Below are 15683 nucleotides of genomic sequence, written 5' to 3'. Positions count from 1 at the left end.
CCACACCAATACCCCTCAGATTTTCCACAGCTGTTATTATATTATTGATCTGCTGCAAAAAGGGAATGTGATATGACAAATGCCCATACCAGATACTGGATGCTATAAATATGAGAGCACCACAAAGCGGCAGGTATACTAGTATTAGTTATATGCATTCTACAAACTTCACTGTATAGTGTGACTTTTTATTTGTATTAGGACAGTAAATCGTGTATGTATACGTCCTCCGTGGTAACAAATAGGATCATTTGTTCCTAGAGACACATATCACAATTGGTCTCCTCTCCATCAAGCAAACAATGTTGCAGAATAAACTGTTGTAAATTCTACAAGATTAATTAGTAGATACATCACTCTGCCTTTATTTTTGACTTTTGGGAGATACTCTGTGACAATATTCTCTCTGTACGTATATAAGTTGTCAGATTGATACTAGCTGCCACTAAATCTCCTTTTTTATAGAGGAGGGACTGTATCAGACCTTAACCCACGGAGACTAACCAACGTATACTGTCTCTCTTTCATGTCATTTATGTATGTGTGTCCAAGTTAAGTTATATGTCTGTCTAGTCCAATTTTTTAAGGTATTTGATTAAAAGCTATATTTTAATAAATTCACTCTAAAGAGGAGAACTGTGGGAACCCCACACAGGGTCCCCAATTCTCCCCTACATATTTGTGAACTAGAAATAATTACCCACAATTACCTAACTACTACAGGTACTGCTTTTTCATTTGCAGATATTCACTCTTATATAAGAAGCCTTAATCTGCGTATGTACTATTAAAGTCACACTCTTGTGTGTCAATATTTTTATTTTTCAGCAAATGTGGTACTACCCATCTCTAGGTTTATATACAGCGACACTTAATCCTTGGTAGGAAAAGAAAACCAGCACTCAAGATTTTGGTGAAACAAAAGAAGATGTATTTCAACAGGTCATAATGGTTATCAGTCTGTCTGTAGTCCCGACAGTTGTTTCAGCCGGCAGCATGCCAGCCTTCATCAGGTTTATATACATAATATATACAAATGGGGTTTTCCCACCAACAGGCGCAAGTAGAGTTGTAGTCTCTAGGTCTTCTTATATTTCCTCCAAGTTTTATCGATCATATGGGGGAAATTTAGAAGAGAAAGGAATGGTTAGATCTGACTATCCCAAGGATCAATCTATATCACAAGATAGATATTTTTTTTGTGAAAGATGGGTAAGCGTACCCCACTTACGGCAAGAAGGGCAGCGTAAAGACACGTAGCAGTTTCTTTTTTCTTCTTTTTTCTTTCTTCTTCTTTTCTTATTTATTCTCCCTCTTTACTCTCATTCGGTAGTTTCCTCTCCCAGCGTGTGACTCAAGTGTTGATGATGGGTGTAGTAGGAAAAAGGAAAGTGCAATGTACAGGTTTATATTAAGTTGGCTATATATTCATATAGACACATCCACACCCTGTGACTTGGTCTATTTAGTGAACCGAGAAAAGTGCTTAGATCGTACCTTACTCACCAGCAGGATAAGCAAGGTACACATATAAAGGTTTCTTTTATTATTCTGAGAGATTATTTTTTCCTATGAAGACCAATCTTATATTGGCGTACCCCAACTCACGTGAAGAGATGTATCTTCATACACGTAGCGTGTTCTTTGTCTGGGGGGGCTCAACCTCAATCGATGGGCCGTATTTTCTCTCAGGAGCAGTGTGTATAAAAATATGAAAGGAAAATATCAGGTAAGTGGTGATGCAACCTCCTTATACAGATCTATCGACACCCTGTGACTTGATCTATTGGTGAATGAAATAGGTGCCTGGATCGTACCTTACTCACCAGTACTGTAGGTAAGGTACACATATAAAGGTATCTTTTTTATTTTATCTGAAGACCAATTTGTATTTGCGTACCCCCACTCACGTGAAGAGATGTATCGTCTTACACGTAGCGTGTTCTTTATCCGGTGGGACTTGATGTGAATCAAATGGCCTTATTCCTCACGGGCACAGTGTAGTGAAAAAATATATATAAAGAAAGGTTGTCAGATGAGCAATAATAAAGCCTCCTTTATATTGGAGGTAGTGATAAAGGTTTTATATGTTAACGTGACCAGAAGGTACTCGTATCGTACCCTGACTCACACGTGGTTGTGCAATTTAACATTCATAAAGGTTTCTTTTCTGTAGAAAGAGGTTCCCTTCACCGTGACTTCACTTGTGTGTTTAAAAGGATAGGGAGTTATCTACCCGAAAGAGATGAGGTCTCTGAAATGGATGTTAAGCGTACCCGACTCACAATTGTGGGTGCGTCTTTCCACTTATAAAGGTATCTTTTTTCTTTAAGGCAGTCAGGATCCCTGATGCATGATAGGTAATTCCAAAAATATTCCAGTAAAATGTCTCTTTAAAATTATTTATTATGCAGTAGAAAAAATAGTAAAAAATCCTTCATCCCAACAATGAAAGGATGCCAAACATTATCTCCTTTAAGGACTCTCCACAATGAGTCCGAAAGAGGCCCAGAATACAGTACACAGTCCAAAATAGAAAAAAATAAAAAATAAAAAAATTCAAAATTCAATAAAAATTTTTTAAAATACATACAACATGTCCAGAAAACGTCCTAAGGAAGGAATGATGGCTGCTCACTCTCCACAGAAATCTGTCAACGCGTTTCGGTGTGTGCAACACCTTTTTCAAGACAACATATGATCGATAAAACTTGGAGGAAATATAAGAAGACCTAGAGACTACAACTCTACTTGCGCCTGTTGGTGGGAAAACCCCATTTGTATATATTGTGTTGTGTTTTGATTATTAGGTGATAATCAGGGGTCAGTACATACCATAGGCAGCATAGCGCCATCATAGGTTCATTCCTATAAAATTCCCATAGCTAGGTTTATATACATATATGGTGTATATATATGGTGTATATATATCAATGTACGCAATTAACGAAGTGCCGCTGGGGGAGCAGGGAAATCATGTGATGTTCCCCCAGCGGCACTAGGCTGAATTACGTACATTGTACATGCACCGGGGAGTGACTGCCGGAGAAGGGGGACTGTCACTGAACGCTGCCGCAGGGGACATCGGTGGATCGCAGGGATATTGTGATGGACGCGGTGGAGGAGAGAAGTATAAAGCACTACACACACACAATCCAAAAGTGTATTATCACGGCGCCGGCTACGCTGACAACGTACCTTACGGTTGAAAATGTAGCGTAGCCGGGCGTTGTGATAATACACAAGTACCAAATAATATAACCAGAGCATACATAGTGGGCATAGAGACATATAATAGCAAATGTGGTATAAGCAATATGTAGAGGAGTACATAACGCACAAAATCTCAATCAGGATAAACAAGCTACCACCAAAACATGCTACATGTGCACGATCACCCAAAGGCGCCATTCGGGTAAATCCAATTAGAGATATATAGTAATATAGAATAAGAATACGGTAGCAGGTCAAGGTGCTTCAACCCTACTGCACAATTGGAAGCATAAATGTGCATGTCTCACCGAAATACAATAGCAAACCCAAAAAAAGCAATGTATGCCTACTGTAGCTATCAAAAAGAAAAAACGGTACTTATGTAATATCTGGGCTCCCATTTTTCTTATGAGACCGCGTGCGCTCGCCACGCTTCGGGCTCGCTGGGCTCGCCACACTATATAATATCGACTCCATGCGTAGTTGGATAGTAGGGGTATGAAAAAATGGGGTGCATTTAACATGGGAGCCCAGATAATACATAAGTACCGAAAAAACACACTATCAAAACAAACCTTCCCAGAACCCCCCACCCTGTATAACCTAACCCCAACCCAGGCATACCTGGATGCCAAACATAGAAACATAGAATTTGACGGCAGATAAGAACCACTTGGCCCATCTAGTCTGCCCCTTTTTTTAAACATGTTACCTCAAACCATATTTGATCCTTATTTTTTTGTAAGGATATCAATATGCTTATCCCAAGCATGTTTAAATTGTACTACTGTATTTGCGTCTACCACCTCTGTTGGGAGGCTATTCCACTTATCTACTACTCTTTCTGTGAAAAAATTCTTCCTCACATTTCTATCCATACCCCACTAACTACAATAAGCCCTTCCCTTACCCACTTACAAATAACCCCCCCCCCCCCTGATAATACAGGATAGCACAACAAATAGTTTACAAGGGCATTGAAATAATAATAATAACAACAGAACTAGGCTAAACTAGCAAATACAGCTACTTAACACACACATACCTCCCAACATGACCCTCTCCAGGAGGGACACATTGCTCTGTTTCTGGACTTCCCTTGTAATGTATGATTGCTATTACCTGTGAGGAAACACCTTTCTTACCCATTTACCTGTTTAAAACAGGCGATGGCAATCATACATTAGGAGGGAAGTCCAGAAGCAGAGCAAAGTGTCCCTCCTGGAGAGGGTCATGTTGGGAGGTATGCACATATAGGGAACATGTCACATATAGCAGAGACAGACTCCTAGGCTCAGTGAGAGAGAGTGTTGAATTGGCAACACAGTTGTACATTAGGAAATTGTGAGAGAACAGCTGAAAGTGAGGCTGTGTGAAACCAGAGGCAAGGACGTAACTACCATAGGTGCAGGGGGTGCAACTGCTATGGGGCCCAGAGCTGAGAGGGGCCCACTTTGCTTGTCAAAGTATCATTTGCTATATACATTTTTCAACATTAGTTGATTAATAGGGGCCGTTACAAACTTTTGCTATGGGGCCCACATGTATCTTGTTACGCCACTGACCAGAAGGTTAATGCTCTTATTATGCCATACCTATCTTGCGTATATAACACTTGATGAAGAGGTGAAGCAGGAGCTCCGAGATGTTTTAACACCTCAGATGCCTGCCAAAATGGGGGAGTGAAAACCTCTCCCATACAGCAATTGCTGCCAGACACCAAACAGTGCTACTGACTCTACATACATATTGGTGTGCTATCTTACAGATAGCATTGCTGATAATAACAGGGCCACCACTATCACGGAGCCCGCTTCTCCTCCTTCATACATGGGAGAGAAGCGGTATTAGCACGGGTGATGGCACTGATACCGCTTATCCCCCATATTGACACTTCTTACATTTACCCACAGGACCTGGAAAGCTAGCGGCTCCGCTAGCTTTCCAGTGAGTTATATCTTACTGCAAAGCTGAAAATAACACCTCAAATACTGGGCTTCCAGAGGTCAGGTGAGCTAACTCATTACAATCTGTTGGCTATAATCACTGGCTCTGGAAAGGGAATATATATTTTGTACTCTGAATATACTTGGTATACATGGTTTTTAAGCCTTTGAGGTCCAACGTCTAGTCAGGCTCAACAGTCCTAGCGCTAGTAGCAGATCCAATGGTGAGCCACTTTAAAATAATCATTCAACATTCAATGTAGACCATTTTTGATTAATAAAAAACTTACAATTAATTTAAACCGAACTGTTTGAATTACAAAACAAACAAACAAAAAAAATCCATTAATATTTTATTATTAATAATTGTTTATTGTAGACACATATGAGCGGCTTTGAGGATGGCTTTGCACAGTTCTGTGCTATGCAAAGTCCCCCCCCTCCCCCCCCCCCCCCCCCACCTCGCTGAGCGGCTTTTCCCCAGCGATGAAAACGATCATTGCTGTCCATACACCCTGTGCAAAATCGCCCAGTGTGTATGGACCTTAACACACAAGGTAAAACTTTGGATACATTGCATGCTAAACGTAATATATTTTGGGGGTGATTCAGGTTGGTTTGCAAAAGCAAACTCATTCTTTACTGTACAAAACCATGTGCACTGCAGGTGCATGTACAGAGAGAGTTGGTTGATTTATTTTGTTATTTAATTTACTTTATTTAGTTATTTTGTTTATGTGCAGAGTAAATACTGGCTCCTTTATTTTTATGGTGCGTACACACGGATACAATCTGCATGAGATTTTGACAATATAGGCAAAACCGCAGCGGGATCGCATAGGTTTTTTACCTTGCGATCCCGATGTGTGCTCCCGTGGCAGCACAAATCAAAACCCAGATAGACAGGGCTGAAATTACTATATAGTGCAGATCTGCACTATATCGTCCAAATTGCATGCATGTTGGGTGGCTTTCTGTGCGATTCGTTGGGTGGCTTTCTGTGCGATTCGTTGGGTGGCTTTCTGTGCGATTCGATCTGATCGCATCGGGATCAAATAGCAAGCCTAATCGACCGTGTGTACACACGATTACACTGCAATTTAGGTTTCCGTTTGAACACATCCCACCCAAATCTAACTCTCTCTGGACATGATACATCAGCCCCACCTGCAGTGTACATGGTTTTGTCCATTAAAAAACCTGAATCGCCCCCCTTGTCCTCGGCAGAGGTGACCATCTCTTGTGTGTCTAGGTGGGCAGGTAAAGTGGTGAATAAGACCATTGAGTAACACAAGAGCCTTGCAAGCTGTATACCATGAATTTCATTGTGTGGACAAGCAGGACAGAGCTGTTGTACATTGTATAAACAATGCACAAAGCACTGATTTATAGCTATCCTGGGAAATATATATCTGAAATAAAGAAAGACAGTAAGAGAAAATATGTGTACAAGAAAAAAGTAGGAACTGGTATACAATACGGCGCAACAGGAAAATGCTTGTAAATATGATGGAGTGTGGTCCTCCTTATCCTGACATATGATTCCACTTTGGTTCAGTGTCCGCTTCAAATGGATCGATACTCGTGATGAAGAAATAAAGTGAAAAAAAAGGGAAAAATTACTCCTTTGTGTCCTTAATTTACAATTGTTAATGTGTTGAAAAAGTGAATTTTTAGGGTAAGCGTACCAAACTCACGGTAAAGTAAGTTGGTGTGAAGCACATCAAGGTTTCTTTAGTGTTGTATCTTGTTTTTTTCTTGAAGTGAATGTGACTCTTTGAATAGACTCCGAAGAGAAGAAAAAAGAAAAAATACAGTTTGTGTAGATGTGACGTGAATAATGTGTAAGAAACAATTTGTGAGGAGCTAGATTAGCGTACCTCACTCACCAGAAGTGAAAAAGATATACATATGTAAAGGTTTCTTTTAGATTTGAAATGTGGGCGTACCCCAACTCACAGGAATGTAGATGGCGTCAACCTCATAAAGGTATCTTTCCTTGTTCTTTTCCTTATATGTGTCGTCGTGGTTTATTTCCAATTTATCTCAGAGAAAAACCAGATGTACCATATATCAGAATATGTACCAATATATTTGAGGCAGAAAGTGGGGGTGATGAGAATAATATATAGAGAATATTGTCTCTCACCCTTTAGCCAGTTTTAAGCTCAAGCAAAAATTATAAAAATATATAAGAATATATAAGAAGAGAAGGTGGGCGTACCCCAACTCACACTTGTGTGTCGGGTAGTCCACTCATAAAGGTTTCTTTAATTTTCAGAGATTTGGGACCTCACAGCATTTTCATCATATTTCCTCCCAGATACATGCAAGACAAAGCATATATCCTATGTGTAGATATCACCTTTACGTATGGGTTAGATAGAAGATAAACCATACAATTATGGCGTACCTTACTCACCACTTTAGGTGGCGGCACGAAGCCTATAACGGTTTCTTTCAAATGGTGGTACACAGGAAAACGCCTTATTCTTATACACAATCTCTCTCCAAAATCAACCAGGTATTTGAAAGGGTAAAAAAACTTTTATTCCAAGATATCCATAAAAACCAAATGAGACCCGCCACGGGTATCAAGCAGCAAAACAATGAGTCCAAAAATAAAAAAATAAAAAAGCAAAAAACACCATCAGGTGTAAAAACAGTACAAGTTAAAAATGATACATACATCCAAGGTGTGATGGCTGTTCACTCCTCTCCAGTGGCATCAACGCGTTTCGGTCTGGGGACCTTTCTCAAGATGTGCTGGAGTGGAGTGAGCAGCCGATATTTAACTGGTGGACAGCCAATCACAGTTAACAGGAAGTGAGGTAAGATTGATTACAAAACGTGTTTAAAAATTATTATTTTTAACATAAAAGCACAATGATGTAAACAGTCCTAAATAGAAAACTTTTTCTGTTTTAAAAGACATATAAAAAGCACCATATTTTAGCAGCCATACAAATGTTGGGATCCGTTGCCATGGAAACATTTCCTGCCTCCGTATGTACGATGTTGTGGACAGGATTCTAAGTCCATTTGAAGGGATTAGGGCAGTGTATTTTATATATGCAATGTCCGATCACTAAAGAAAAGTGATTAGGGGATAACATCCGGCATGTTATAGCGTATAGATCAATCCGGAAGTGTCGGCTCGGTGAATGGAACGCACGCTGCCGGATGTGACGTTCCGTGATAGGACGTTGGTGGAACGCATCCCGGATGACGTCCAGAGCTTGGTCGGAGGTGTTACTGTGTTAGGGGCGGCAATTAGATGATATTCAGCCGACGGATCATGTTGCCATGGCACCGGACGCCCAGACCTATAAATGTATATAAATGCATAATTAGTACATTTAGATCGTGGAATATAGTATATTTTCCTTTATATCCCCATCTTTATATAATGAAAGTGTGTTTTGTGGAATACGGCAACATTTACATACAGTATATTATTTAACACAGGTGTAAACGTTGGTGCAGAATGCATCTGAAACAGATTTGGGGAATGTATGAACTTGGGGTTTTTGGTGGATAATCTAAGGCAGCTATAAGAACCATTTCAGCTCAAAGTCGCTGTTGAGCCCATTTGGTAAAAGGGTGTTACAATTATATATAAGGTTCATTTCTGCCTTTGCTAATGCTGTAGAACAATCTGGTTGTCTTGCATTGCCCTTGATTAATCTTAGACCTCCAAATTCAATAATTTCACTAGTGGCACTTTGGTGGACCTGCTTGAAATGGAGTGCTAGGGCGTGAGTTTCACACCCTTTTCTCACATTCCTCAGATGTTCGCCTAAGCGAGTTTTTAGAGGTCTTGATGTTCTACCAATGTAGTATTTGTTACAGCTGCATTTGACCATATAAATAACATTTTTTGAATTGCAAGTAATAAATTCTTTTACTTTGATATTATATCCATTGATGGAATATTCCTGTGTTTTATTATTGCCCTGGCTTTTGGTGTTTTTGCAGGCCAGGCAGCTACCACAGCGAAAGAATCCTTTGGATGTAATGCCCTTTGGTGCGGCTTTGGTGTTAAAACTGCTGCCCACCAGATTTGAGCGAAGATTGGGTGCCCTACGGTATATGTGTTTTGGACATTTAGGGACTATTTTACCTAAGATAGGGTCTTTTAAAATAATTCCCCAATGTTTTTTAAAGATCTGTTCTATCTTTTTATGTTCTACAGTGTACGTAGTGATAAAGGCACAGGCGAAATCATCCTTTTTATCATCATTTTGTTGTTGTATTTGACTTTGGGGAGTCTGCTGGTTGTATACGGCCATTTCCATTCCTTTTTCTACTATGTTTTCCTTATATCCACATGCCAAAAATTTGTTTTTCATTTGGCATGCTTGTTCGGAGAAAACTTGGTCATCTTTACAGTTTCTCCGTAATCTCTTAAACTGGCCAGTGGGGACAGAATTTAGCCAATGGTCATGGTGACAGCTGTTATATGGAATATATGTTCCTGAATCTGTTGGCTTAACATAATTTTTATATTTGAGGGAGCTGTCCTCCACATATACAGTAATGTCCAAAAAATTGATTTGCGTCTTCTGGACATCAAATGTTAGTTTAATATTTAAATCATTGTTATTCAATGTGGTACAAAAAGAATTAAGGGTATCCTGGTCTCCCCTCCACACAAAGAAAATGTCATCTATATAACGTGCGTAGGACACCAGACTCGCTCCGAGGGGATCACTTGTCCAGATGTTATCAAGTTCCCATGCGCCCATGAATATGTTCGCATAACTCAGAGCGAATCTGGTGCCCATAGCAGTGCCTGTCTTCTGTAGGAAATATTCATTATTAAAAATAAAATAATTATTTTGTAAAATGAATTGGATCCCTTCAAGGATGAAATCTTGCAATTCTTTAGATTTATCTGTGGTTTCCAGGAATCTCTTTACACTTCTAATACCATCGCTATGATCGATAATGGTGTAAAGAGAATTTACATCGGCGGTTACCAAGAAGTAGTCATTATCCCAAACAATGGTGGATAATAAATTTAAAAAATCGCCCGTGTCTTTTAAGTGGGACTTATTGCATAATACCAGTGGTTGTAGGTGATGGTCTATTAGCATGGATAGGTTAGCTGTCAGTGAATCTACCCCTGAAATTATGGGGCGTCCAGGGGGATCTATCAAGGCTTTATGCACTTTAGGTAAAATATATATAACCGGAGTTAAAGGTTTTTCATTAATTAGGAATTGTGCCTCGTTCTTGGTTAAAATTTCTTTTTCAACGGCCTTTTGGACTAAGCTTTTTAGTTTCGGAAGGGTGGTGGGGGTAGGATCATTCCTCAATTTTTTATAAGTAGATGTGTCAGTAAGTTGGCGCATCACTTCTTTTTCATATTTTATAGTATCTAAAATGACCCCCCCCCCCCCTTTGTCCGCTGGCTTGATGATAATATCATGGTTATTTTTAAGTGAACTGATGGCTTCCTTTTCTTTCCTGGTTAAATTGGAGTATTTTTTGTTAACCTCCATTAATTTAGCTTCTTCTAATACCATGGTAGCAAATGTTTCTAAAAACGGCCCTTTGCAATGCTGAGGGTAAAAAAATGATTTTGGTTTAAAGTTTGTCCTATTATCCACTGTTTTTTGGGCTTCTTCCTCTTTAGAGAAGAACCGTTTAAGGGTAAGTTTGCGGACAAATCTTTGAACATCGATGTATAAATTAAAGGGATCTACATGATTGGTGGGGGCATACTTAAGGCCTTTCTACAGCATTAGCCAAGGCAGAAATGAACCTTATATATAATTGTAACACCCTTTTACCAAATGGGCTCAACAGCGACTTTGAGCTGAAATGGTTCTTATAGCTGCCTTAGATTATCCACCAAAAACCCCAAGTTCATACATTCCCCAAATCTGTTTCAGATGCATTCTGCACCAACGTTTACACCTGTGTTAAATAATATACTGTATGTAAATGTTGCCGTATTCCACAAAACACACTTTCATTATATAAAGATGGGGATATAAAGGAAAATATACTATATTCCACGATCTAAATGTACTAATTATGCATTTATATACATTTATAGGTCTGGGCGTCCGGTGCCATGGCAACATGATCCGTCGGCTGAATATCATCTAATTGCCGCCCCTAACACAGTAACACCTCCGACCAAGCTCTGGACGTCATCCGGGATGCGTTCCACCAACGTCCTATCACGGAACGTCACATCCGGCAGCGTGCGTTCCATTCACCGAGCCGACACTTCCGGATTGATCTATACGCTATAACATGCCGGATGTTATCCCCTAATCACTTTTCTTTAGTGATCGGACATTGCATATATAAAATACACTGCCCTAATCCCTTCAAATGGACTTAGAATCCTGTCCACAACATCGTACATACGGAGGCAGGAAATGTTTCCATGGCAACGGATCCCAACATTTGTATGGCTGCTAAAATATGGTGCTTTTTATATGTCTTTTAAAACAGAAAAAGTTTTCTATTTAGGACTGTTTACATCATTGTGCTTTTATGTTAAAAATAATAATTTTTAAACACGTTTTGTAATCAATCTTACCTCACTTCCTGTTAACTGTGATTGGCTGTTCACCAGTTAAATATCGGCTGCTCACTCCACTCCAGCACATCTTGAGAAAGGTCCCCAGACCGAAACGCGTTGATGCCACTGGAGAGGAGTGAACAGCCATCACACCTTGGATGTATGTATCATTTTTAACTTGTACTGTTTTTACACCTGATGGTGTTTTTTGCTTTTTTATTTTTTTATTTTTGGACTCATTGTTTTGCTGCTTGATACCCGTGGCGGGTCTCATTTGGTTTTTATGGATATCTTGGAATAAAAGTTTTTTTACCCTTTCAAATACCTGGTTGATTTTGGAGAGAGATTGTGTATAAGAATAAGGCGTTTTCCTGTGTACCACCATTTGAAAGAAACCGTTATAGGCTTCGTGCCGCCACCTAAAGTGGTGAGTAAGGTACGCCATAATTGTATGGTTTATCTTCTATCTAACCCATACGTAAAGGTGATATCTACACATAGGATATATGCTTTGTCTTGCATGTATCTGGGAGGAAATATGATGAAAATGCTGTGAGGTCCCAAATCTCTGAAAATTAAAGAAACCTTTATGAGTGGACTACCCGACACACAAGTGTGAGTTGGGGTACGCCCACCTTCTCTTCTTATATATTCTTATATATTTTTATAATTTTTGCTTGAGCTTAAAACTGGCTAAAGGGTGAGAGACAATATTCTCTATATATTATTCTCATCACCCCCACTTTCTGCCTCAAATATATTGGTACATATTCTGATATATGGTACATCTGGTTTTTCTCTGAGATAAATTGGAAATAAACCACGACGACACATATAAGGAAAAGAACAAGGAAAGATACCTTTATGAGGTTGACGCCATCTACATTCCTGTGAGTTGGGGTACGCCCACATTTCAAATCTAAAAGAAACCTTTACATATGTATATCTTTTTCACTTCTGGTGAGTGAGGTACGCTAATCTAGCTCCTCACAAATTGTTTCTTACACATTATTCACGTCACATCTACACAAACTGTATTTTTTCTTTTTTCTTCTCTTCGGAGTCTATTCAAAGAGTCACATTCACTTCAAGAAAAAACAAGATACAACACTAAAGAAACCTTGATGTGCTTCACACCAACTTACTTTAACGTGAGTTTGGTACGCTTACCCTAAAAATTCACTTTTTCAACACATTAACAATTGTAAATCAAGGACACAAAGGAGTAATTTTTCCCTTTTTTTTCACTTTATTTCTTCATCACGAGTATCGATCCATTTGAAGCGGACACTGAACCAAAGTGGAATCATATGTCAGGATAAGGAGGACCACACTCCATCATATTTACAAGCATTTTCCTGTTGCGCCGTATTGTATACCAGTTCCTACTTTTTTCTTGTACACATGTTTCTATAAGTGTGGGTGACACTTAAAGGGACTGGGAACATCAGGGCTGCATAGCGCCATATACGGTTCTGTCAAATCCAAATCTCTAGTAAGAGAAAATACTCCAGGGGCAAATTGATATGTGAAAAATGTGGGGCTACAGATAACAAAAAATTCCTTTAAATTCCTTCATTATACATTGTATCGTATATGGAATCATACACACCTATTTTTCCAGGAGTTTCTTAATGGAAAGAAAGATTAGTGACGAAGAATGGTGTCAACAATAGGATGAACAAATATGTGTTATGGATTATAGATGGATCTGGACTGATTTGGGGAATTTTCCATATGAAAACCAGAACGACTAATATACCAGCTATGCAAACTCATGTTGTCAAAAAAATTAAAATAACTGCAGCAGCTTCCCCGGACCCACCGCAGCTCTGCACACAGCAGTGTGACCTGGGGAAAGATTTTGCTGCTGCTGATGGGTAAGAAGTGTGTGTGGTGGGGGGAAGGGAGGAGGGGTGGCACAGACCTGGGACACTGCACAAGCACAGATCAGGGTAATATTAGTACATACTGAAACCTCTCTGCATCCCTGTACCTTAAAGGTGGTAATAAACACAATAGTAAGGCAATTATTATAGGGTTTTCTATTGCTCAGCTGAAAGGTATTTTAGCGCAATTACATGCATGTATAAAACAGTTTATTTGAAAATACTTGCTGACTCTTACTGAATGACATAGGGGTTCCCTAAGTCCCTTTAGAACCCTGATTTAATTCAGTCTATCTACTTTAAATTGGATAGTCTTGGTTCTTTACTTCATTTACAATCTACACTGCGCCAGCTAGAGCCAGTTGGACACACTGCCACAGGATTACGCACACCATAATGCCTATTACAAATTATGCCACACACAGATATGCCCATTATGTATTATGCTACACACCAATATGCCCATTAATATTATGCCACACACCCATATGCCCATTACACAACATGTCATACACCATAATGTCCAGTACACAGTATGCCACACACCGTAATTCCCCAGTACTCCTACCTACTGGGATGTGTAGTCCCACAGGGTTCCTAAGCCTGAGCTATACCAGGGCAAACCCAGGGGACTGGGCTAGAACTAGTAATCCACCCCCCCCCCCCCTTCCCCCCAAAAAATGTCAGTCTGGTCTCTTACCATCAACTGTGCTGGTGGGTGTACTCCAGGGTCCAGATATAGTGCAGGAGCTTGCCCAGCTGCTGTTTCACATCCCTGCGGTCCTGACTGCTGCTGCCTGGGTTGGGAGCTGGAAGGCACATGATGATGAGGGAAACATCACAGTGTCCCTTTCTCCCCCCTCCTCCCAGCACGCACCGCGTAGTGAAAAAGAGTGTGTCACCTGAATGGGCATCACATCATTGGTATGCATCACAGTATGAGGCGCCGGTCCGCGGGAAGAATTCCCGGACAATGTATAGTCAGGGGCAACCACCAAATACCAATCGATGTCTGATATTCCCAGAGCGCTTATAATAGATGATTTCTCTCTCAAATTGAGTATAATGACCCAAAAAAAGAAGAGAAAAGAAAACAAATAGTGTGATATTGTTTCACTTCAAACAACACATGTAGGACATAAAGATTGTAAACTCGTACCAAATGGATATGTCTACTTAATTTGTAGACAATAGCGCTTGATTGAGGGGAATCTATGTTCCACCAATGGATCCTCCTCCTCTCATTAGCCCAATAAAGTGGATGTACACTCGGAAGGACAAGAGAAACAATTTATGGTGCAGTACGTTTTTAATATAAACAGGTTAAAACAAGATGACACCGGTGGATATGATCAAAGGACTCTCACCATGAATTTATGTCTACAGATGGATTGTAGACAAACATAGCATAAGGATTTTACCACAGGCGTCCCTGGATGCTGGTCGTCAAAGCTAAGTCCCCTGAAATTCTCCCTTGTGTCCACAAGTCACAGGCCGACCGGATTCGATACCACTGTATCTTTCTCAAGGCGTGTGGTGTAGTACTGATATAAATAGCCTCTCCCGGGAGACAGAAGAAAAACCTATTGCCAGACATAGACTTCCTATCCGCTAAAGACCTAACACACTATCACAGGGGAAAGCCTAAGTGTAGTCTCAGTCCATGCACTTGTTCTCACGCCTGCTGATTCCAATTCACTGCGTTCGCGCTTCTCAGGTGTACAAGGCTTCCGGCTTCCTGCCCGATGCCGGAAGCGGATATGACATTTGCGTTCCATGCGGTGACTTCCGCCTTGTACACCGGAAGCAGCGGCGTAACTATAGCACCGCAGCCCCCGCCACCGCGTGTGCATGTGGGGGCGCCAGGGGCTGCGGTGCTATAGTTACACCCACTCCCCAATCCCCCGCAGACTTACCTATCTCGCTGGTCCCGGCGGCTCCGTTCTTTTGCTGAGGACCACCACAAAATGGCCTCCCCCATACAGCACACAGTTCTCTGAAACTGTCTGCTGTATGGGGGCGGCCATTTTGTGGTGGTCCTCAGCAGAAGAAGAACGGAGCCGCCGGGACCAGCGCGATAGGTAAGGCTGC

At 40.4% G+C, this 15683-nt stretch overlaps 1 long non-coding RNA gene across 1 annotated transcript in view; it reads right to left on the bottom strand.

Moving 5' to 3' along the window:
* Positions 1 to 15379, bottom strand: part of LOC146058890 (uncharacterized) — a 30113-nt gene extending 14734 nt beyond the window's left edge. The window contains exons 1-2 of the long non-coding RNA XR_014470023.1: positions 14495 to 15379; positions 14293 to 14401 (exon numbers count right to left, since the gene is read on the bottom strand). This is a non-coding gene — a long non-coding RNA (uncharacterized LOC146058890). The remainder of the gene's footprint in view (positions 1 to 14292; positions 14402 to 14494) is intronic.
* Between the last annotated feature and the right edge of the window lie 304 nt (positions 15380 to 15683).

Source organism: Crinia signifera, chromosome 2, assembly GCF_055691185.1.
Source record: "Crinia signifera chromosome 2, ASM5569118v1, whole genome shotgun sequence".
In the NCBI taxonomy this organism is placed as follows: domain Eukaryota; kingdom Metazoa; phylum Chordata; class Amphibia; order Anura; family Myobatrachidae; genus Crinia; species Crinia signifera.
The sequence above is the reverse complement of the archived record's forward strand: the minus strand, read 5'-3'. Positions and strand labels throughout refer to the sequence as shown.